The sequence below is a fragment of the Typopeltis vanoorti genome, chromosome 13, assembly GCF_054136105.1.
Source record: "Typopeltis vanoorti isolate ZY-2024b chromosome 13, IOZ_Tvanoo_1.0, whole genome shotgun sequence".
Classification (NCBI taxonomy): Eukaryota; Metazoa; Arthropoda; class Arachnida; order Uropygi; family Thelyphonidae; genus Typopeltis; species Typopeltis vanoorti.
In genome coordinates this window covers 95,950,997-95,977,356 of record NC_143561.1, presented here as the reverse complement: position 1 = coordinate 95,977,356, position 26,360 = coordinate 95,950,997, and the positions used below count along the sequence as shown (strand labels likewise).

Sequence of the window (26,360 nt, the reverse complement as noted above, 5' to 3'; positions counted from 1 at the left end):
AAGTCGAACTATTTGTTTGATAATTTTACTGATACCACGTAAAAAGTTGCTATGATATTTAAATATCATGGAGTATGCATAACATTTTCCAGAACATGAAGAATTAACATCGCGTACAACAGAAGAAATATACGTTGACTATGATCATGTGATTGAAGTTGTCCAATCACCTCTTCTGCTACACATGATATAAAAAGGTAAAACCAAGTAGGAAGAAAATATTACTGAGTGAGGAGTGATCATGCAGCTGCTTTCGTTTCTTTGCATAACTCGGGATCTTTATATTCGTGTTATAACTAAAGCAGAAACTGCTGTTGGGTTTTAAAGCTTTCTCTAATTTCAAGGAATTTATATTTCTTAAATCAGATTTGTGGTTTGAATTCCTACCGAAGTGTTGCACGTTCTCAAAAGCTGAATATAAATAGATGAATATTTCTCGCTTGAATCGCATAGAATTCAACCGAAGTTGGCCGAATCCTCGTGTTTATCGGATTTCAGTTGAAAACCGACATTTGTTTTACAGACAATCAGAAGGATTCCGATTCGACACGAGATCTTACTGAAGAAATAACTATCCCATTGTTTTATTCCCATAAAAAGATGGAACCTTATATTCTCCGCAGGCTATCAGATTGCTGATATTTCCATGGATAGTGGAAGCGTAGAACATAACGCTAATCTCACGCTAGACAAAACTTCCATTCATGTTAGTGTCATGTTTCTCCATGAAAGCTAGCAGTAGTCGACGAGAAATTTTTACTGAGATTTCTATTAAAAAAAACGGTAGGCAAGTGATCTAAAATGAGATTTCTTATACAATTTCGAAATCTCAATCAGCTGTAGTGAGATTAAATGTGTAAGTATAATAATATCACCTTTCATATAATTTTTCTTCTATTTGCAATTGTTCGGAATTCTATCTGAGATGTAAGAAAAAATAAAGTGACCATTATATGAGGCTGTAGACTCGAAGTATCAGTATAATCATCCAAGGATGAATTTTTATTTAAGGTTCATCCCCTTAGGAATAAAATACACCCTTCTACCCATTGAAGAAGCACGCAGATGGGAACTTTGGGCTCAATAAAAAGTCTGACACCCAATGTTTGTGCAGTTCAAATTTTCATTGCTGCGTTTTGTGAAGTTAATGACCTGGATGGAGTTTTAAACGGTCGTCTTGGGATATAAAAGATAACAGCGAATAAGGAAATGACCCTTCTGGGAATCTTTTAAGTATCATTGGTACGATGATCGTTCTGTCGTCTTAAAATATCTGAGGGTGAATAAAAAGCACGTGTAAGAAGAAAAAAAAAACACTAATATTCTCTGATCGTTTTAACGATAGCTCTACTGAATAATATACTTAAAGAAAATGGTCTTAACTAATGAAGAATGGATTTTCATTTACTTCCCGACTAAGAATTATTCGTGTAAGGGGGGAAAATTAAAAAAAAAGAAAAAGAAAAAATGTGGAAGATAGTCGCCGCTGAAAAACTCAAACACTCGGCGCTCATTACATGAAAATGACCTTCAGAAATAAGTGATCAACTTATTTCAAGAGGTTGACTGCAAAAAATAATAGAACGAAAAATTCATAACATTCTTTGCTCATCTCTACTATTTCTGCGTACAATTTCTCGAACATTTCCAGCTGATTTTTCCCCCTGGCGCTATACCCACAGTTAATTCGAAGTACGGCATCTAATCCCAAGCTTTCAGACAAAACATGAAGTTCTGGCATTGCTTTACTTCTCGTGGTCATTACCTACTTGCTCGTGGAAATCCCTTTGCTTTTGACGACTCATTAGGATTCTCATTTAACACAACAAAACCTCCTTTGTGCTGCTATTAACGTCTTTTTTTTATCGCGCTAAGTCCTATAATAGGAACCTCACTGATCTGGCAGTAAAGAGCACACACTTTTTTTTTTTTTTACTTATGGAAGTGCAAAAAATACTTCTAACTTTGGAATTTTAATACTAGTAGTATTTCGCCAATCTGATGAAGAAAAAATATACAAAAAAAAGCAATATATATATATACACAGGGTGTTCGGGATAAATTTGACATATTTATAATTAATTATATTTTTCCGTAAGTTACATGTATTAACACACACTTCTCTTCATTTAAAAGTTTGGACCCTTCTTCATCCATATACAAGATGTCAGAAAGGATGGATAGCTGGAACCCACCTGAATCATGGAAGAGAATAACTTGTATCATGATGATTCGTGCCCGCCATCAAAATAAGGATATTACGACTGCTGCCCAATGCTCCCTGAATACAGTAAAAACAATCAGGCATGAACTAGAGACTTGCAATGGTGACTACGAGGATGTAGCAAGAAGAAAGATCCCTAGCAGACGATCTGATTGCGTTCGTACAGCAGAATTCCTCGCAAATCTGCAGGAACAGGTGTTGAAGAACCCTGGCATTGGAATTCGGGCTTTGTTCGTGGAGTTGCTAACTGTAGTCAAGCCCTGGATAACAAGGGTAGCCAATGGTAGGCCGTATGTATGGCAGCAGGATTCGGCCCCTTGCCACACCTCTGGGAAAAGTCAAAAATGGTTGTCTGAAAATTTCTACGACTTCACCAGTCCAAATGTTTGGCCTCCAAACTCCCCAGACCTTAACCCCATGGATTATTTTGTATGGGGCGCAGTTGAAAAAGACACCAATCGCACTTCCAGTAATACAAAAGCCCAGTTAATGGATAAAATTAAAACAGTTTTTGCGGCCCTTCCCAGGGAGACTGTAGCATCAGCTTGTTCGAGGTTCCGAAGCAGAATTGAAGCTGTGATCGATGCTAATGGTGGTTATTTTGAGTAAATCTTGTTGATAGTATTGTAATTAACTCTGCCTGTAATGTTTTTTTGTCAATTCATTAAATTTAATAGATACAAAGAAGATTTTCTTTTTCCTTACGAAACTGTCAAATTTATCCCGAACACCCTGTATATATATTGCTTTTTTTTGTTTTTCATCTTTCCCTTTATCTGTAGAGGACAGTGTAGGGATAAAGTGTTATTGAGCTACTAAAGCTCTGATCGTGGCAAGAGGATAACAGCAATAGCCGATCCTCAGTTAAAACTTCACTGGCTACAGCATTGCCATCCATTACCCTCCAAGGGTATTAATCACCGCATCGCCATATGTAAAGGTAAAGCCGTCTCTAAAAATTCGGACGATCCCTAGGCCACTCAATCGTGGGCGAAAGACCATCCATTTCAGCGTTGGCTCCACTCAGTGATGGCCTTCCACCCACACACCACCACCGAGCAGAACCGCTCATATTCCGAAGAAAAGCATTCACCGACAAAGCCCGTCAGTGGGCCGTGCCGGAGAACACTTTCCCCGGAAACTCAAATTGCTCCCTTAAGGCAAAAACCTTAAGAGAGCGAACTCAAACTCTCGAATGTCTGCGTCCCAGAGGGTAACAGCAACAGCCGAGGCCTCAGTTAAACTTCATTGGTTCAGCATTGCCATCCTTTACTCTCCAAGGGGCACGATCGATTATTCGCTCACCATCTCCCGCCCTAAGACTTCTATTCCTTATAAGGACTGGCTTAAACGGGCGAAGCAAGAATGCTTTTCATCTTCCCCGTTATCTGTAGAGGACAGTGTAGGGAATAAGTGTTATTGAGCTATTAAAGCTCTGATCATGTCAGGAGGGTAACAGCAATAACTGAGCCTCAGTTGGAACTTCATTGGCTACAGCATTGTCATCCATTACCTTGCAAGGATATTATTAATCACCGCATCTCACGGTGGATTAAATTCCTTCATTTTAGTTAGACGCAAACATTTTAAGACGTCTATTCTACAACGATCACTTTATTATTTAGATATTATCTAGAATAAAAAAAAGTGTAAAAAATAAATTTATATATTAATAAAGAAAATTTATTTATTTTTCTTCTAAAAGTTAAATAGTAATAAAACTTTAATCTAACTATTTTTATTTAGAATATATATAAATTTTATCCTCTTTTGAGGAAGGAAACGGCGATAATAGCGTATTAATATTGCCTAATGAGGGTACATTTAATTGATGATAGACGGCGCTAGGATATTTCGAAATGTTTATTTCAAAAAGATATGAAATGTGATGACTGTTTAATTTTAAGACTTTAAATTAGCGAAAACGGTCCGAGTTTAAACTGATGCATAATAAATCTAACTAAGGGGATCGTATGCCGAACTCAATCTTTTTGGAGTCAAATGCAATCCATGTATTTCGTTTAGTAGTGTTATAAGTCAAATACACAAAAAATCTAGCATTAAAACTTTTTAATAGTATTAAACTTTTGATTCTTCGCGTCCTTGACGATTAATAGAATAATGCTAATCAGTTTATTTCGTGTCTCACAAAATGTCTAAAATATGGGAAAAGTATTTTTACAAAAGGTATCTGATAGATGACTATGAATATCAGCATACCGAACATAAACTTCGCGTTCAAAAAACTAATTTTGCTGCTTTTTTATTATTATAATTTAGCTTCAATTACAATGAATTTTCCATGCTCAAAATGGCTAAATTTGAAAAACTTCAACCTGCTGAGCAGCCAGGTACTTTTCAATTTCTACAGGTTCGCAGTGGAGTATCGCAGCATAGAGTTCGAGCCAAGAGGTAGACTTTTCATGAGAAGGTAGTGGTGATGTTGAGAACTACAAATGTAGTTGGAATGACTAGCAAAGTATGGGATGATATATCATATTAGAAATTCACAAATTGCACCTCAAAATAAACAGTAATGGCTTTGAAAAATGTCCGCAGGGTCTAGGTTTGTCATACTATGGGGTAGCAATAATTTCTCCAGTGCACCTTTTTTTAAGTCCCTTATTTTAGTTATCAGAAATTATTGCTGCGAATTAAAAAAAAAATCCAGTATCGTATGCTTAAATATTCAAGTCACACTTCTGGCATTTTTAAATTGAGTTTCCCTCCCAGGTACGATTATATCTTACAAGTCACTAACAATGAATACCACTGCGACTCAATGAGCTATTTTAAAACAATTTCACCAGGAGGTCGTGCACTTATTTTAAACCAAATGACACGTTTTTGATGAGAGAGAAATGCTAAATTCATCTAGTAGAGAAAAGGAACACCAGTGCCTCATTAAATTTAATAGGAAACTTCAATACTGAAGAACTGCATCTCAGTGACACCGTTTTAAGTCCTGCTTCTCAGATAAACAGCATTAAGCTTTGCCTGTTTAGTATAGAGAATTTGAATGTGTACCTCGATAAGTTCATTTTAGAATTCTGTTTCTTTGTATGCTAAAGGATCCAAAATCATTTTTTTAAATCTGTATATTACGAAATAAAGCTTACAGTTTGTATGTTGATGCTCACTAGTCTTTTGTGAATAACACCGGTCCATTAAACTGTCAAAATAAATGTGAACTGTCTTCTTTTATAATGTCTATAATTTGTCAACGCTTCTACCTTGTGTCCAAATAGCGCAGCTTGGAACTAAATTTTTCTAGTAGAGAAAAGGAACACCAGTGACTCATTAAATTTAACAGAAAACTTCAATACTGAAGAACTGCATCTCAGTGACACCGTTTTAAGTCCTGCTTCTCAGATAAACAGCATTAAGCTTTGCCTGTTTAGTATAGAGAATTTGAATGTGTACCTCGATAAGTTCATTTTAGAATTCTGTTTCTTTGTATGCTAAAGGATCCAAAATCATTTTTTTAAATCTGTATATTACGAAATAAAGCTTACAGTTTGTATGTTGATGCTCACTAGTCTTTTGTGAATAACACCGGTCCATTAAACTGTCAAAATAAATGTGAACTGTCTTCTTTTATAATGTCTGTAATTTGTCAACGCTTCTACCTTGTGTCCAAATAGCGCAGCTTGGAACTAAATTTTTCTAGTAGAGAAAAGGAACACCAGTGACTCATTAAATTTAACAGAAAACTTCAATACTGAAGAACTGCATCTCAGTGACACCGTTTTAAGTCCTGCTTCTCAGATAAACAGCATTAAGCTTTGCCTGTTTAGTATAGAGAATTTGAATGTGTACCTCGATAAGTTCATTTTAGAATTCTGTTTCTTTGTATGCTAAAGGATCCAAAATCATTTTTTTAAATCTGTATATTACGAAATAAAGCTTACAGTTTGTATGTTGATGCTCACTAGTCTTTTGTGAATAACACCGGTCCATTAAACTGTCAAAATAAATGTGAACTGTCTTCTTTTATAATGTCTATAATTTGTCAACGCTTCTACCTTGTGTCCAAATAGCGCAGCTTGGAACTTAGACCGCTAAAGCGGTCCAAGTTCCAAGACATTTCTTTATGTGCTTCAGAGGACAAGAGTATAATTTATTCTTAATGTTTTTCAAAACTGCACTTCTTAGGGTATTGACAAGAGTATTTATTTTCGAACTGTATAAAATAGTATAAACACAGTAAATGTCCAATGGTCCTTCTGTAATTTTGTTTAGCATAAAAAGCAGATAAACATTAAATTTCATGTCTAGTAATTATGAACACGATTTTAAAAAAAATACAAAATATTTCTTTAGGTAACTAAAACATTTTGTTATTAATAATGCTTTTATTAATATAAATTTTCCAAGGACTAAATGTAATAATTAATGTAATATTAAATAATATAAAATATTATTAAATATTTGAAATATTAGTTTAAATTTTTTTAAATATATAAATACACCTTTAAATATTTCATATCATATTGTTATGTATAGATAGTTGAAGGTTGGAGGAGTGAGTATATTGAACAATCGATCGTGAGATGCGGTGATTGATTCATTCAATCCAATACCCTTGGAGGGTAATGGATGGCAATGCTGTAACCAATGAAGTTTAACTGAGGTTGGGCTGTTGCTGTTACCCTCCTGCCATGATCAGAGCTTTAATAGCTCAATAACACCTTATCCCTACACTGTCCGCTACAGATAACGGGGAATATGAAAAGCATTCTTGCTTTGCCCCTTTAAGCCAGTCCTTATAAGGACTAAGGAGGAGTGAGTATATTGAACAATCGATCGTGAGATGCGGTGATTGATTCATTCAATCCAATACCCTTGGAGGGTAATGGATGGCAATGCTGTAGCCAATAAAGTTCTAACTGAGGCTCGGCTATTGCTGTTACCCTCCTGCCATGATCAGAGCTTTAATAGCTCAATAACACCTTATCCCTACACTGTCCTCTACAAATAACGGGGAATATGAAAAGCATTCTTGCTTCAACCCTTTAAGCCAGTCCTTATAAGGACTATAAGGAGGAATATGGAAATATATCCCAGTCCTTTTCAGGGTAGCGGATGGCAATGCTGTAGTCAATGAAGTTTTAACTGAGGCTTGGCTATTGCCGTTACCCAGCCATGACTAGAGCTTTTTAGCTCAATAACACTCCATCCACACAGACAGATTTTTTTCATTCAGATGACCGGATAAAGAGTCAAGAACTCAGTCCATCGCCCAGTTCTTTTAAGAACTTGAAGGTTGGAAGAGATAGATAAATATTTCATATCATATTGTTATTAGTTCTTAAATATAGATAGTTGAAGGTTGGAAGAGATGGATACTGGCAGGAGAGGAGATTGTATCCAATTTGTTACCCTGGAAGTCCTTTTTAGGACTTCCAGGGTAACAAATGGCAATGCTGTAGCCAATGAAGTTTTAACTGAGGCTCGTCTATTGCCGTTAGTTACCCAGCCATGACTAGAGCTTTTTAGCTCAATAACACTCCATCCACACAGAGTTTCTTCATTCAGATGACGGGATAAAGAGTCAAGGACTCAGTCCATCGCCCAGTTCTTTTAAGAACTTGAAGGTTGGAACATTAGGAGGTAATGCGTGGCAATCAGGTGAGCGCCACCAGTACTTTTTATAAATTTTTAGTGTTCCACTACGTTCACCAACAGATCTAGTACTTTCTTCCTTCCGAATAATAATAATAATTAAAATAACACGAGAGTAGACATACGAGTTTAATATTCTTATCTTCTTCCACCTCCCCATACATATATCACATTCAGTGACACAAGTATGATTTCTCTTTTTTCACCTCCCCCTCTCACTGTTCGCTAACCTTCCTTCTCCCCGATCCCATACTCACGCAATCCGACTGGCATTAGCCAATGAAAATATATTCTTCTCTATTTAAACACTTCTCGAGCGTTATAAGATAATTACAATAATAAAACAAGTGGGAAAATTAAATATTTTAATATGAGTAACCATCTTTTATTGATGTACAGTGTAATTTGGACCCCACTGAAAAGATAAATCCAGCCGTCAATAGTCAGTTTTTAGACGTAGAAAATTTATATCTAGGGCTTTATGAAGAGCTTGATAGAGAATGGCGAATGTTCAAGCTGTAGAAGCATTTTAAAAATGTCAAGAATTCATGTTTTTTTTTTTTTTTTGGAATGCAGTTTTTGAAATGAAAAATGCTGTATGAGAACAAATGTTTTCTAATTTAACGACATTAGTTAAAACTGTACTGTGCCTCCCTCATTCATTAGCAGCAACTGAAAGAATATTTCAGCAGTGACAATAAATAAGAATAAAATAAGAAATCAACTACAAACTTCGTTGATGAATGGACTCCTTTTGACAAAAGAAAAATTGAAACATTCATTAACTACAGATTTTACTATTTCTGAAGAGTTAATTAATTTAGCAAAATCTGATAAAAAAAATAATGAATAAATACTTCCAGTGTTTTTCTTGTGGGTAGGAATCCCTGTATATATGTAAATAGCATATTAAATAACTGAAAATTTAATGCTACATTATTTTAAACACTAAAATAGACAAAACTTATATGGTAAATTAATACACATGTGAAGTGCTAGAGTTACAATTGGGACTTGTGTTATGATGATTGACAACTGCAGCTCTTGGACTCATAGATGACTACAGTGAGGTGAGTTTTGATTTTTTTTTCTTTTCATATATGTTACATGAGTTAATTTAGCGGTTTTACATTGAGTTCATCTATGATAATCGGGTAGTAATATCGTAAAATGTCCTAAACAGAGTGAAACGAAACCAAATAAAAAAAAAAATTTGTACTTTTTTTCAGATCTAGTACATTTTTCCCGAATATCAGCACTAGCAGATCCCCAGTTATTCTTACGTTATGCAGTCCAGTTCGATTTTTGAAACGGTCAAACCATCTTAAACTCACAGTAAAACTTTCACATTCCTCTTGAAATTTGGTCTCTTTCAATGAGGTTAATATTGAGAAAAACATTCAAGCAAAAAACTTTTGCCTGAATATTCTGTGTACTAAGAGGTATTCTTTTTTGTTTATAATTCTCAATCCAAAGTAACAGAAGACGCTCCATCTCAATCATTAAATGGTTTCTATTTAGGTGATCTGCCTGCTTAAAGAAGCAGGTCACCTTTTCGACTTTTCCTTGTTCTTTGTATTATTTGCTCTTATTTATACAGTCCAAACTGTAGACTCGCTGTATCCCAGGTCTCGTATAATCATTGTATTACTAGCGCCACTTTCATATCTCTTAATGACTTCCAGCTTTTTTTTTTCGCTCGCTGTTGCAGATTGGCGACAAAAAATTTCGTGTAATAAAAAAGTCGCGTTAACTGATTAATCACTCGCTTAAGCGGATAATAGTATCATGTCACTCAATCGCGCATATCAATTCGCGTTAAGCGAGATTTTCCTATACCACAAAGACGTCGATAACATAAAACAATCCCCTCAAGATCGATAAGAACTCAATGGGGACCACTAATTTGGCCCGATAGACTTCTGTAACCAACAATGGGAAAACACGCTCCGATCTCTGAAAGCTGATGACCAGTCATTATGGAAACCTTAAAATCTAATTACGTTTCACCGATTTTTGGTGAGCATGGCATTGTATATCGGGATGATGAAAAGTGGAAGCATTCGCTGATTATCTTGAACTACAGTCCAATCCTAACAATACATCTGCAGATTTGCCATTTATTTCGAAAGTGCATCGACCAGTACGTCGTATACTGAATCAATCTATACATTAAGAAGATATTTGCCCAACTTTTCCAGCTGAAGTTCGCGGAATCATCAAAAAAATTAACAAAAAAATCAAAATTTATCAAATGTCCTCACTAAGCTATTATGCACGTTGCCATCACGAATGCAATGCTGTGACTTTACCATCCAATAAGATGGAAAATATCTGGTTATTTTGATCCTGAAACCAGGAAAAGATTTGAAATTCCCGCCCCATCAATTCAAAATTACCGTCCCATCACCTCCTATCCTGTCATGGAAAGATAACAGAAAAAAATAATTCTGATAAGACTGGAAGAAGTATCGAACAAACCTAACATACCAGAAGAACGATTTGGATTCCAGCCAATCCATTGGACAGTTTAGAAAGTCCAAAGAAATCTGGAATGTACCTCAACTGCAACCACCAAGCAGGTGCATTGTTACTTGATATAGCTACAGTATTTGATAAATTATGGCTTAATTGCCTTCTTTATAAACTCATAACAGCGAAATTTCCTATTCATCTAATTCAACTTATCAAGGTCTTGGGATCTTGGGAAAGTAAAATCAGAGCATGTGTTCCACAAGGCTTCTTACTATCTCTTTTGCTATTTTCCATTTATATCCTCCGTGCGGATTCCACCAGATGCAGATGACATGCAATTCTTACCAGATCACTCAGTCCGAAACTAATAACCAAGCGTCCACAAAATGCAGCCACTGATTTTGATTTTTTTTTTCGAAGTGGAAAATTGATGTTAACGCTGAAAAAGTTACGGCGGTTTTATTTACAAGAAGAAAAAATCACTTTAGGATTCAGTAATTATGTTTCACACTCCCATCCAATGGAAACTAGAAGCCAAATATCTGGGAATACAACTTGAAAAAAAGACTCCATTTTGGACTCCATATATTTTATATTAGCTCCAAGACAACGCAATTACCCAACTATACCTACTGATCAATAGACACATTCGATTAAGTTCAGACAACAAATTACTTATTTGCAAAACAGTCATCAATCCACTACTGACATATGGATCGCTAGCCTGGAGTCACACATCACCGCCAACATCAAGAAGCACCAAACTATCCAGAATAAATGCTTACGCCTGACTCTTAATGCTCCTTGGTTTGATAGAAACATCTTTACGGAGAAGCCGACATTCCGCTCTAAAGCACTTTTCAAAAGCAGCTTCCCATCCAAATTAATTAATACGACTCCAGTTGATTATAATGAACATGACCTTGTAAAACACAAACGTGCTAAAGCAATCCTCCTGAGTCAGATCTAATTACTAGCCTCATTGCCCATCAAGGGAAAACTTTATGCTCAACAACTGCTCCATCAGATTAATCTAATTGTACTCGAGTGAGGGAGGGAAAACCAAGGGCTTGATCTCCATCTTATCAGTTTAGTCAAAGGTCAAAGATAATGGAAGACTTGATCTACTCTTCTTGTTCAATATACGAGATGTTATCGTAGATTTTATATTTTCTGGGTCTGGCTCTCACTGATGCGGTTTTGGCTGGGGATGTGAGGAGTCCACTGAAATGGTCTTGTGGATGCTTTTCCTTGGGTAGGAAACATTTTTCAGTCACAATAACAGCCGAAAATTTGCACCCTGATTTCTCAGAATAACCCAAAATCCCTTGGATGAGAGCACACGTTCTCTCTTTTGGTCGGCACTGAAACATTTGGGGACCTACTTTGCTGAGATCTTCTGCATATCCAAATGTTGGTGGATAATGACTTTAACTCGTTCCCTGGATATTTCCCGTCTTTGCAATGTTTTGGCCGGTATTCGTCTATCATGAAGGATCATGACATGCACTGCATCGATGTCTTCAGGTGTGATCTCTATGGAAGGGCTTCCTGACCTGGGAAGGTCAGGAAGACTTGCAGTACGAGAAACTTGACGGCCCGCACCTCTTCCTTCGAATTTCATCAAAACTTCTGACATGTCTTCTTATGTATCCTAAAAGAAAATAACAAATTACAATTTGATGAAACATCGGGTTTAAAGGGTTTTAAGATATGTTCTTTCTTGTAGTTATATCAGTTGTTTTAATATAATTTTTGTTCTATGTGTTTCAGGCATCCCTCATATATATAGAAAGATATTCAATGACTAAAAAACCGAGAATTAATTAAAAGCTTTAATGATAAAAAAACACAACTATTTCGGCTTTTTATAGCCTTCATCAGGTATCTTTTTAGGAAGAGGAAACAATAATAAAAACTGAAGATTCTACAAAACTGAGAAGCACAGATAAATTGCAGTACATAATTGAAATAAAAAAAAAACATTGTATTAACATTCAAGTTGTTCTATTTTACATGCCATTGTTTGTTGTATGCGTGGTAGCAGACTCTCGAGAACGTCGGTACTGAATCACAGCAGTATGGCTATCAGGGATGTTATAGCTTAAATTGTTGTTTAAATGTTCAGGGTTAAGGACGATCTCCCTGGATTCCATTATCTTTCTTTCAAATTCATCATGGCAGCGGAAAATGTTTTCGGATCTATCCCAGGAAATTGGGTGACCTTGAAAATCATCATGAGGATTGTTAGAGAAGAGAATATGGCAGAATGAGGCACTGGCATGTGATCTTTTATAGGAGATGTCTCTCTTATGTTCTTCTATACGAAGTTCAATAGACTTATTAGTTTGACCGTAATAAGGAACATTACAGTCACACCATAGTTTATATACGCCAGGATATTTGAGATTGTGATGCTTAGGTTTAGGAAGGCTTATAAGAGATCGGATTTTTGGAAGTGTAGTGAATAACGTCCTGATGTTGTACTTCTTAAGGACTTTATCCAATTTTTGGGAGACTGAACTGATGTATGGGATTGAGATGCTACCTTTAAAATTCGTAGTTTCTGTATTGCGGTGCCTAGGAGGATCTATAAGAAATTTCTTAATGGTTTTTTTATAATATCCATTTTGTTCAAAGACATGTGAGAGGTGATTAATTTCTTTTTGAAGTTCATCTGGATCGTTCAAAAGAAAGAGTTCTCTGTGTCCCAAGGTGGAAATAGTTCCGAGTTTTTGTGGTGGAAAATGATGAGAAAGATTGTGAAGATATCTATTAGTATGCATTGGTTTTCTGTACATCGAGATTTAAAATTTTCCAAAGCAGCATCAGAGTGGTATCCAAGAATGGTAGGGCGTTTTCATGTTCTAGTTCGGCTGTGAATTTTATATTTGGATGTTGGTTATTGAGATGAAGAAAATCCATGAGAGAGTTTTTGCCGTGACTCCATATAATAAAAATATCATCTACATAACGCTTCCAAACTTTTGATTTAAACGAAAAATAAAAATAAAAAAATACACACACACACACACACACACACACACACACACACACACACACACACACACACACACACACACACACACACACACACATACCTACAGCAATTCATTCTGAAGAGAGTTTCTATTTCTTTTACTGCTTTTCTTCAGTCTACGTATCCCCTATGCGAAAATGGATTATTAAGCAATTTACCATTTCAGCACAAAAAAGAGCCCAATTTTTCTTTACGAGCCAAGCTTATATTGTGGAAGGTCTTCCTGACCTGGAGGGAGGGGTATTTGTTGACTTAGGATGCCCAGTTTCAAACTTGGCCACCCAAAATATATTTCTCCAGGCTGCTAAGATGAATTTCTTTCATCTTTCCCTTTCTTAAATGGTTATATGCGATTACAAAAAATTAAAATCGTTTCCCATTTTGTTTTTAAAGAGTCAAAATGCGATTCTAGTAATATTCCTTCAGAAAATAATTAAAAAAAAATGATAAATAGAATTTAAATACCGGATTTGGGAAAAAAAGAGACTTAAACAATAGAAGATTTAAGTAAGCAAAAAAAATTTCCCCTTCCTTCTTATCCCGCAGTTTCGTGCGACTACGATTTCTTAAATTCACGTAACTACACTTCTTACCCCAAACTGAGCGATTTATTAAAGCCATCCGACGGAATTTAAAACTGCAGTTTTCTGCGCGATTACTGAAACCCTGTATTCCTCCCTTCGTAAACGAATTTCGCTCTCTCTCTCTCTCTCTCTCTGCATTCGGATAAATTCGGGAATACCTACTGAACGAGTTCGAAAAAAGCAATCCAGTAAGTCACTGTGACGACTACAGGACCAAATTAAATTCAATTGACTGAAAATGTGAGAAGTCTTAATGCTACCTGGTGGCCATTAAAGAAAACTTTATGGCAAGACTTTCACATGCAAAAGTGGAAGAGAAATCCCACACTTGCACTAACCAACCTATTTTCGACTTCTGCGGATGGGGGGGGGGGGGTGAAGAGTTCTCTTGAATTATACGCAAATGAATAACTAGGGTGCAGATTTGGGATGTGAACGGAGTGGATATTTGCCAACGATCTTTGCTGCATTCAAATGGGAATTAAAGTAGGGCTTATTGCAAAGCTACTGGAAGCCATTGAAGGCTTCCAGTAGCTTTGCAATGGATTTGATGGATTTAAATATGCTGATGTGATACCTCATTGTTTTCCCACACACTTTTAACAGTGTAGAAAGACTTGTAAAGACGGTATATCTCAGATAAGCGCAGATAGAGAATGAATTCACATTTTTTATGTTATAAAAATAACGTCACTCGGAAAACAAATCGCTTAACAAATAGTTCAAACATTTTTGTGATGGTGCAGTATTTCGATATGGTAAAACAAAGAATTCAATGTAATGTCTGTAAAAACTGCTGACACACTTTGCACGGCCATCTATTTTTGTTGCAATGAATAAAAACAAAAATCCAGGCTTTTCTCTCGTACTTAAATTGTTCTTGGGAGTAGATGGTTGATGTTTATGTGGCTATCAGCCAAAACATTTTGAAGGTCACTTCTACAACTTTCGGGAAAACAACCATTGCTCTTACGGATTCTATTGAATGATGCGAGCATTTCTCTAGTAATTGCAATACAAAAAAACGACACCAGGAATTTCCTTTAGCGAGGTCGAGTGTTATCGCCGAGTCCCTTCAATGCATTGTATGATGAAGGTTTAATGAAAAACCTTGTAGTGTGTGAAATGGGCGGTAACGTGACCATTTCTTTCAAGGAACTGAAGAAAGTGAATAAACATTCAACACTGACCAATCACGTGTTCACATCTAAACATAACCAAAGCAGTTTTGCCACTAACTGCAGTTCCTTATGGAACCGAAGTCGAGTTTGGTGTAGAATTGCAGTCATCAAGGTAAGCTCGTAAAGAAAAGTTGGGCTCTTTTATTGGACTGAAATAGTAGTTTGTTTAACGATCCATATTCGCATCGGGGATACGTAGACTGAAGAAAAGCAGTAAAAGAAATGGAAACTCTTCAGAATGGATTGCTTTAGGTATTTCATTTCCCACGAAAACGAGTTTGGTTTTCATTATCACAACAGTTGCATACGGATAACTATTAATAAAATAAATACACCACAAAATGCGATCCGTACTATAGAATCATCACTTCAAGCCTTCTATATTACAAGTATAGTACTTCCAAGAAAAAAAATCATTCTAATAATGATACGATATTTTTTCTTACAGAAGTTTGAGAAAGACTTTCGTATGCTAATGATGTTATCGGTCGCCTTGGGGATTTCGACTCTATCTACATATTTTTCGGCTACGGACTGTTGGGAGTTATGGCCAAAGCCAATAGGACCAATGCATTTGTCATCTGTGTATTCTAAAAGGCGGTTTGTCTTGCGGGATGGGAAACCCAAATTTCCGGGAGAAAACTCTTTTTATTTCCGCATGGAATTGTCTAAATCATCTTCAGTTAAATAGGCCTGCTTAAGATTTTTCGCGTCGGAAGCAAGGACTTCTTTAATATCGACTGAGTTATGGATGTTCTACTTTTTCTGGGCATTATTCAGCCTCGTCAGCGGTCTGCGTGCAAATTCTAAGAAAACAAAAATAAAATCAAACAGGCTTCTTCTTCTGCAGCTTGCCTCACATAAGTAGGGTCGCTGTTTTTAGTCAGTCTCCTCCACATCCTCTTGTCTTGGGATGTAACCACATCAAAGTTCTTCCTCCTCAAACCCTCCTCCACCAGCTCCTTCCATTTCTTCTTTGGCCGCCCGCGCTTTCTCCTCCCCTGCACATCCATCTGCATGACCTTTCTTCCCACATAATTGTCCTCCCTTCTCATCACAGTCAAAATCAAACGGTATGTCATTTAAATATTATCTTGTACGCTTCCAGCCGTGTTTCGGGATCACTAGTCATGCCGGTCTGTGTGCAAAGGTGGTGCAAGAGTAGCATCATATGTAACACAATAAAAGGATTAATAACAGGTGGAGGTTCAGGTGCTTTGACTTCGAAACAAAATTTGCTAGTCATTTATTTCCTTTGGCTATGATATACTGGACTTGTTAATGCACTTTTGTATTTCCAGTCAGAAATAGCTGGTGGAAATCATTACTCCACGACTTAGCTTGAAGGATGGATTACGGCATTTCTCAATTAAAATATGAAAAATCCCGTTATCGTCTGAGACAATGCGATCCCAGCCAAAGCATCGAGACCGTCTATCAGTTGACCACCAGCGCAGCGTATGTCGTGGTTAGTTTGGTTACTTAGGATCCCATTGCCGACTTTTAGGAGGTGGTTCTAGTAATTTTTATCTACAAATGACTCTTACTAGTATTAAAATTTTAAATTCTTATTAAGATTTAGTAAATTTAATTTATTAACAAAACTACATAAAATACACACACTATTTTTAATTTTCTTGGTTACAAGTCTATCTTTAATAATACACCTTTTTCATTTTTTAATATTTTAGTTTAAAATACATTTAGTAAGTATTCCAAACAAAGGAGATGTGACATTTCAGTTCATATAAGTATTTCATTATAAATATAATATAATATAATATAATATAATATAATATTATAGCTGGATAATTTACGCACGCATGCGGCATCATCATTCCATGAAATACGAGGGTGGTCTGAAAAGTTCTCGACTTAACAATGAAAAACGAATTAATAATTTTAAAATTATTTTTATTTTTCAACATAATTTCCCTTAAGACCAATACATTTATTCCAGCGATGCTTCATTATCCCATTTATGTAGTGGTTCTCAGTAAGATCTGCAAAATATCCCTCTACAGCTGCAACGCTGACCAGCGAGGACGAGTTTCAGTTTTGTGAAGAGATAGAAGTCAGAAGGAGCCAAATTTGGGGAATATGGTGGATGTTTCAACGATTTCTGGTGTTGTTACACTTTTTGGACGTCCTTCACGTGGATCATCTTCAAAGCTGGTACGGCCACGTTTAAACTCGGCAGCCCATTTCTTAATTGTCAAAAACGAAGGAGAAGAGTGCCCATAAACTTTTATGAACTTCGAATGAATTTCTTTTGGCGTTAAATCTTCTTTTACAAGAATTTTATAATCGCACGATACTCAATTTTATCCATTTCAAGGGATACAGACAACACTTTTGGTTCAGACAGCTGTGTAAAACAAACTACTTGATAGAATGACTTGCAATTTCACATGATTGCTTATGACAGATGTTACCAACTTAGGAAAAAAAATCTTACCGATAGTGTTTCCATCTATGGTCGAGGCCGAGAACCTTTCAGACCATTCTCGTATATAGGTATAATATGAAATTCGTTATCAAAACCTTTTTTTAAGATTTAAATTTCAGCTTATCCCGATGAAGGTCTGGTTATTTATTTTCATTACTATACATATGAAAATAAATAGTTGACAAATTTAGATATTCGATCAGTTCTAGATTATAAAATTAATGCGCCATATATATATATAATATATAATATAAGGCGCTACGTACAAGTTCCCGAGCTGGTCAAAAATCATTTTCGGACATAACTAAGGTGCAGATGATTAAACTAGAGATTCAAACACAGAGTCCAGTGTTCCTGCCATTGAAATCGCTTCCGATATTGGCTGCCCGCAATTCGGTCTCATTTTTTTTTTGTGCCAGTTTTTTTACATTAAACAACTAAGTTAATTTATAAATGGTGTTGGAGTAGTTTTTATAAATTAAAAATAACTATTTCTATATAAATATTAAGATGACAAGATTTGCCAAACTATTTTATTTTAACATATATCTATATACACATTTACATATATATAAATTTCATAAATTTACAATTAATGTTTACATTTTCTCTGTCGATAAAATTAATAGGGAAGTATGACGTAATATCAGATAACGTTTAATGCAATGGTATTCTGTATATCGTTTTGTAAAGTTTGAATAGAATTCTAGACAGGGAAATATTGGCAGTTACTTGTTGCTATAGCATTTGAGATAAGTATTTTTGAATTCTCAATTATTCTTTGGATTTATGATTCTGGTGAGTATTCAGGAACACACTTAATGTTTAGCCATATGTTCTTCCTGCTCACTGTAGTTATTTCGGTGTACCGTGTTTTATTAATAAAAAAAAATTCCCTGTAACTTAGATTTACTTCTAGGGGTGAAAGAATATGGAAAACCTGTCCCGAGTTATACTCCCACTATTTTGTTACCAAGTCAAGTATACTATATAATGAACACCTGGGATGTTATCGATAGCTGAATCCATTCCCAAACAACTCCAAAGGCGTTACAAAATTTATGGTTAAGTCAAGATGATCTCTGCGGTAAGATGGGAATTTAAGAACATTTAGTTAAAAATCAAACATCGACTGCGTATCCAACATTACGCCAATAGGAAACTCCTTTTCCCGAGTATTACACACTTTTACGCTATCGTATAAGAAGTTTATGATATTGAAACCACTCTACGATGAAATTTATAATAATTATATGGATAAGTATTAACAGAAAGATGTCTCATATCCTCGAAATCCAATGACATTTCAGGAAACGTAGAGCACCTCTAGATTTCGAAAATGACACTCCCGGACTCTTAAAAACTGCAAATTTTCGAACTCTTCTTCCGTATAAATTGTCGACAGGTACGTGAAATGAAACCCAAGATAAACAGCAGCTCTTCTGGTTGTCATGGAGACACCCCATCGCGTTTCAGAGAGGCACAGACTTGTACTTTTCGAAGCCACACAAATGATTCAAAGCGTGGCTGGTTGTGTCAACTTGAGCGAACTAATCATACGTCGGAAAGAGATAATTCAGAAAGATGCTCCTCAAACCCGTAATGTACATCTCGGAAAATGTTAAATTGTACGAGATGATCACCAACGGCTGACTTAAATCGGAAACTAAACTGCAACCCACGGTGAACTTCAGAGTACAATACGTTTTATGGAGCCACATATTACTTTAAAACTTTTCTTCTATCAGATCAGGCAAACGTCCCGTGAACACACACGGCTACAGTGAGTGCAGTAATATAAAGGGGATTTGTTAACAACTTTCACGGTTGAACATTTCCGTTCTATAAGCTAATATGTGCGGAAAATAAACTTCTAGTATTTAAATAAAACGTAACAAATGCCATTTGCACACATTCATGAAAGACTAACTTTCATTATAACACGACTTTAGGTAAAATGGTTTAAATAAAAGATAATTTCGGTGATAATGAAAAGCACAATAGTGCTATTTAGTTGATTAAAGTGACTACTTTTGTTCCTGCAAGCACGATCAACAAAAGCTTCGTTGGAGAAACTGGACATGGCTGATCACAGCAGTTTCACATTTTCGCGATTGTGTTGTACCAAAAGGCATCTGAATAAGAATTTATCAAAGAACAATGGCAATCTACATTACACATCTCTGCCTTTTCTATAATGTTTTATTATAGTTTCACATAAAAAAACTTTTATGGTGTGTTATTGTATAGAGTACAAAAATTAATAAAAACAGAAAATCATTTAAATACTATTTTGAAATCTTTAGTTTAATTTTATATGTCATGTTTTAGTTGAAATTTGTAGCCAATAAATGGTGTGAATCCTTCATATTTGAATCACTCCACGGATTTGCTGTGCGGGAGCTCGAGATAACACTCGATGTTATAGAACTGGTTTCAAGTAGATGACTGAGCAAAAGGGACGGAATCACGTGGGTTTTCGCCAACAATTCACAATTTTCTCATTTCCTTATGCTCAGGATAAACATGAAACACGTTTCAAAATGTTGCGATTGCGTTTGCTTCCTCCCCCCCCCTTTCCCAAATTTTATTCTACTGATCACTGATATCAAAGTCGTTCATAAAGAAAATCTATGTGGGGGGGGATGGAGGGATGGAAGATCGAGAAAGTGACATCTGTGAAGAAAGAATCAATGACGCTACATCAAGAAAATCGAAGCATTTTCTTAGAAAATTGATTCCCCCCCCCCCTCCAAGTATGGCACTTTAACGTAAGATTTTTATTATCATTTTACGCTCAGCGGGCAACTGCCGAATACCAACTCGATTCACGATTTATGTTATGATTTACGAAATCGGTTTTCCGAAGACGAAAAACCCGACTTCCGCTAGCAAAACTCCCCCCCCTCCCTCCATATGCGAGTGGATAGCTCGCTTTCAGTCGAAGCACTCAAAAAGTTCTTTGCATCCTAGACTAGATTCGAACCTATCCAAATAGCATCTTTACGACTGAACCACGCACGCTCATTTCGGAATGAGCATGATATTCAAGTTCTATGCGGAAACACGTTTGAAGTGCGAATTTCAGATCCTCGGTAGAGGAAGTACTATAGCGACATGCCCTTCGGGCATGTCGCTATGAAAAAAAAAAAAAAAAAAAAAGTTGTAATCCATCAAAAACGTGAGTAATATAAAATTCAGCTACGCCCAAGAACTTCGTTTCTCATTCCACAAGACAGCCAAACCAGCCGGAGAACACACACTCATTACCTTCCGTGATCCTAATAAAAATCAGTTATCTGATTAACCCACCAGCCAAGTGCACGTAAAATTACCTTATTTTTGACAAGATTTCTACAAGTCTTCCCATCGTTCACACTTTCTGGAGGACAGATGCATTTTTTAACGATTCAATCCGTATTTTATTACATCCTGTCACCTTGACTGAGGATAGAATGACTTTAATCTTTTCCATTTTTCCGTCGTGGTTACAAGGTTTTCTCTGTTCCCTCCTACAGCGATAGGAATCGCTAATTTTCTTTCGTATTTCATATAAGAAATGAAATTTCCAAGGCTAGTTGAAGCTTTTTCCCCCCTTCTGTCAGTTTTCTTCATTTTCGTCTTTTCCTTGTTATCTTACTGACATGTGCTAGTTTTGTCTTGCTTTTCTATTGACTGAATACCTTATTTATGCCTGAAGTATTTCAGGAAACACTGTTTTTCTCCCTTTTAAGAACTTTTAGATGATTTTGTCCTATATTAGCTGGCACTTATAGGTCTTTTTGTTTCGTGGTGGTGGTTGAGGAGGTTTAAGGACCGTTATATTTTGAAATGAAAGCCTGGTTACAATTTGTTTGTTCTCATCACTCCAAAGACCTTGCAAGAAAAAATTGCTAGATTCATATTTTTATCTAACATGGTGTTAATATGCACTATATTATCTCCCTCAAGAAAAGGGAAATATTCCTCACTTAGCCAAGTCACTAAAATTTATATTGTTAAGTAGCTACATTCTCAATGACCACCATATTCCTGACTTGGTGATTGCACGCAGTACGAGAACTTGACTATTTTTTAGATCTTTTCATTGTCTAAATTAAAATATAATCCAAGGAAAACAGTCATCTGATCCGCATACAGCCTTAATTGAATATTATTAAGATTTTAAAAGCCAAAGTGTCTGTTCAATAATAATACTCATCACCAAACGATACATTTACTGAAGAAGATCCCCCCAAAAAACTTACGGATAACTCAAAAGACGTTTGTCTGAAGGCCATAAAATTTGTATGTAATGAGAAGTAAACAAGCAGCCTAAAAGTTTGGGCTTCCCCCTCTTGTTAAGAAAGAGCTCGCAGCTGATCTGACAGATACAAGCAAAATGCTTAATATAAATATTCTTACACAATTCAGTGTATAGCTTGGAGGTCATGAGTAGCTGTGCATTCATATGTGACGAGTGATATTCTGCAATGTTTTTTTTCTGTCAGTTTGGGTTAACAGAGGTTTGTGATATTTGACAGTAAATTGTATCCGAGAGATACTGCGACCTCCGATGTCAGTATAGTATGGTTTAGTGCTTTTTCTCTTTATGTTTTATTGCATTTTAGTACATACTAGTAATGAATGTATCTCTCAGATATACCGCGACCTACGCTGCAATTTTTACCACCGCGAGCTCAGGAGGGTTCAAGGAGTATTGTGAACACTATTTACCAGCTAACCAAGAATTTCGCTGCTCATCTGTGCTACTTTACACGATTCACATTTAAGTGATGGATGTAGTCATGATCTGAGTCTCAGACACCAGCAGGAAATTAGAAGTTATTTTTGGATCTTATATCACTTAAGTCAGATCATCAGTATTCTTACGTTGATCATGCAAAGAAAAAAAAATTTAAGGTCAAACCTTATAAACTTAAGGATTTACAAAAACTCTTTCGGAGTCGACTTTTACAAAACGATGGTTTATGAGTAATTCGAACATGCATTTTTGCTATAAAGAGCGGATTTATCAACTCAGTTATAGAGACAGGCATTTATATACAAACTTTCAGTTGTCTACTTTGGCTACGGATCTTCACCTTATATATATCAGTTAATTTTGAAATTGCAAACTTCGATTCATAGGTGCGATGCACGTATACCAGAAATGTAACAATGCTTACCAGTAAAGTATTTCAAAGTCAGTGAAGAGATTAGTAAATCATGAAAATTTAAACTTATCACACCAAGTACATACCTACGGAAACAAATATTCACTCTCATTTCATTGTCACCAGTTAAAATCTGGGGGAGCAATATCTACGGAAGCATGCACGTAAACAAAGGAAAAAACCAATTCATCTAAACTATGTATTTTTAAATCGCTCATGAATCAGGGTGTATTTGTACGGTCTGAAAGAAGAAGAACTATGACAAATTATATTAAAACAAATCTCGTTTTGATTTTAGTTCATTGGTAATCATTAATAAAAGTTTAAAATCGACTGGTTTTGGCGTCGATGGAAGTTTAATAAGGGAAAATGGTCAGCAAATTAAGTGTGTGGGGGGCAATTGTTCAGAGAGGCATAAAATCGCTTTTAATTTGGGGGACACGCGAGACTCGAACGTCCAGAAATACAGCAATTCTTACTTTTACGGTTTTTTTTTTTCTTCCAGACATTCGCCTTTTTATTGTCTACTTTTTATCGTTTCAGGTTCACGAAAGAATCATTAGAAAATATCAATCATGCGTAGACAATAGTTTAAAGTGGCCTGAAAGCCTTTCTTTATCTTACAGCAAACTTTAAGAAAACTTTGAGGGGGTTGGAAAAGAAACTTTCGGAACATTTTTGAAAAGAAAAAAAAAAAGATTCAAACTTCTTACCCGAAATTCTTCAAGATTTCTACGTTAACTCATCCCTTGACGATCTATCACACGAACGCATCGAGCAGTTGGTGCCGCCGCTCCGTATTTTCTGAATCACACTTGCTCCAGCTAGGCGGAACGGAAACTTGTGTGTGTGCGCGCTGAGAAAGGGGCGCGTGCAACTGGAACTGCCTTGCAGGTCGTTATGAGATTAAACGCGCCGTGGCGTGGCGCCAAACGACGATGCAGAAGTAGAAAGGAGTTGGGGGGGGGAGGGCATAGCGGAGAGAATGAAGGAATATAGCGCGCGACTTCGTTCTGGTGCGCAGGAAGACGCTTTTTGGGGCTGTCCGAGATAAGTAGAAGTCCAGTGACGGTGTGGGAATGACCTTCGATGATGTTTTCCGTGCGGGAATAACGAATGAAGAACAAGAGAGATAAAAGCGAAAACGAAGAAACAGAGGTCGTTTTGCTGTGACACGAACGAACAGAAAATGAACGCAACATCATTTAGCCTACCACGAAAGAGCTTTATCGCATAGCCTGAACTGTTTACGTCGTAAGCTAAAATCGACGCAAGGTACGAACTACTGAAAGTAGCCATCCCGCGGAAGTCTTCCTAAGAGGGAGTTTTCACGCATGACGGCAAGTCGTATACACGACGGAAGCAACTTTGTCATTTTGTAGAAAAGAGAAGTGTGACTTGCGTTGGTTGAAATTTTGAAGGGTTTTACGTCATCCACTGAAAATAAAAAAAAAAAAAAAATTCAGTCAATTGCAAATAAAGTCATTGCTTTTAATTTCACTCTAAATGCGGTAGGTTTTCCATTAATTCATTGATTGCTATGCATATTATACTACTACCATCTTTAACGCTGCACCTTTCTTCCTTATTCTCTCCTCCAAAAAAGTTTCTAACAGAAACAGTATGATGGGAGAGGGGGGGGAACTGACTCGTTGCTCGTATTTCTCCCATCTCTTCCAAATGAACAAATCAGTCGACACTTTGACTTTCTTAGTTTTAATATTTAGCTACGGCAATTTAAACTCTTGCATAGCAAATAAATTTTTTCCCGCTAACTTCATCGCTCCGGTGAGCGTCCACAGCTCAGTCTACAGACGAAGCCCTTTGGTCGGAAAGACCTGGGTTCGATTCCCGTCCATGACTTGAGGAACCTTTATCTGGTCTTTTTCGACTAAAGTTGAGTTACCCGGTCTCATACGAAGGCAAAAGGGTTTTTTCCTCCCGGACACTCGGGATTTTCGCACCTCAGAACAGGCAAACCGGTCCCGTGAACACACGCTGCTACATTAAAAAAAATACATACAAAAATAAATCCTTCATTAGGTGGGCTAAACCAGTCCAAAGGTGGCGGTCGAAGAACGGGGTGGGAAACCCACACGAATAAAATAAAAATCGCTCCAGTCGGCTTCTCGTTTCTGATGACTCAGTTATGTCCAATCAGACGTTGCAAAAATATTTTAATCAAGAAAATATATGATACATAAAATTACAAACAACCGAGTAACTTAACTGATCTGGAAATAAGCAATTTAATATAAAAAAAATTGTATTTTCTCCATTCGGGTAGCACTGTTGCGCACCCATCCGATTCTGTATGGTTTCTCTTTGTTACGAGTACTATAAACGCATAATGCAAATACTCCATTAGCTTTTCGTAATACAGAGAAAACTCACAAGGGGCTCCACTATCGCCGACACTGTCTTTAACATCATCAATTAAGCGAAGATGTCATACTTCAAGCTGTCTGTCTAAATGATTAATGGACGCCTATGGCGTTATCATAGTAACATCGCACTTTCAGTTATAATATTAATATATTATATTTATATATTAAATAAAGAGATACCTTGTTTAACGTAAAGACTTTTGTATCAATTTTTCAGGTAAATTAAATATACTTGAAGCTGTGTGTTGGAACATAAGCTTCCATTTAAAATAATATAAAACGAAATATTCGATTTTGAGATCAATTCCTGAATTTACAAGTGACAAAGCATGGAATATATTATATATTTATTGTAGTTTCTCTGTGGTTTCCTATTGGTTTTGTATTTATTGTTGTTGTCGTTCAGCAATACTTTATAACATTCAACAAATTCGTGAAAAAAAGAGAATAGCTAACCAAATGATAAACAATAATAGAAAAATCTTGGAACAATGAATAGAATAATACAAGTAGATTGCTGTGTCTGTTGTTCCAGGATTCTATTGCATTACTTCAACAATAAGCAAATTATCATCCAATCAGAAATGAGTCAATGTTCTTTTTTTTTCAAATAATTGCATTTCCTCTTTATTTGTTACCAGACAAATAGTTGCAGATTTCATCACGTGTCCTATTGTGTGATAATGTGTTTCCAGAATCTTTCAAGGCTTAACGATGACGTAATAATACTGGTTGTCACCTAGGAAACAGTTGTCCATGTCGGTTTTCCACCAATGAAACAAGACTGAACAGTTGCTATGAGACATTGTAAAAATGTAATTCCATGATTGTCAAACTTCCTTGCAAGGTGTATCACATTGAAGAAAAAACGGAATCATATCTATCCACAGAGAAACATGATTCCCTTTATATCACGATTTTCACTATCTGAACTATTATTTCGTCACAGCAGTTATGTATTCGCAGGCAAAGTTGGAAATATCTCTTTAAACCTACACACATTTAATACAAATATATTTGCATGAAAATAAATCACGAAACCTCTTCTATAGGAAAAAAAATGGAAGCTGCAACGGATCAGTTGAACTAAGGGTATCTAAAAAAAGCGGGGAATGGTTTACGAATAAATAGAACGTCGATCCATTACTGCGATGCAAAGTTTATGCCAGTGCATAGTAAAGAACCCTTCATTCTGTTGACAGTTTTCAAAAGATACATCCCAATAGATTTAAAAACCAC

At 36.1% G+C, this 26,360-nt stretch overlaps 1 protein-coding gene across 2 annotated transcripts in view; it reads right to left on the bottom strand.

Annotated features, from left to right (window-relative positions):
• Positions 1 to 23,714, bottom strand: part of LOC150100391 (calcitonin gene-related peptide type 1 receptor-like) — a 135,630-nt gene extending 111,916 nt beyond the window's left edge. The window contains exon 1 of one of the 2 annotated variants that reach the window (XM_090402758.1): positions 23,448 to 23,714. The gene's annotated coding sequence lies outside the window, so the exon portion shown is untranslated. The remainder of the gene's footprint in view (positions 1 to 23,447) is intronic. The other variant, XM_090402757.1, reaches the window with a different exon arrangement.
• Positions 23,715 to 26,360: the final 2,646 nt, after the last annotated feature.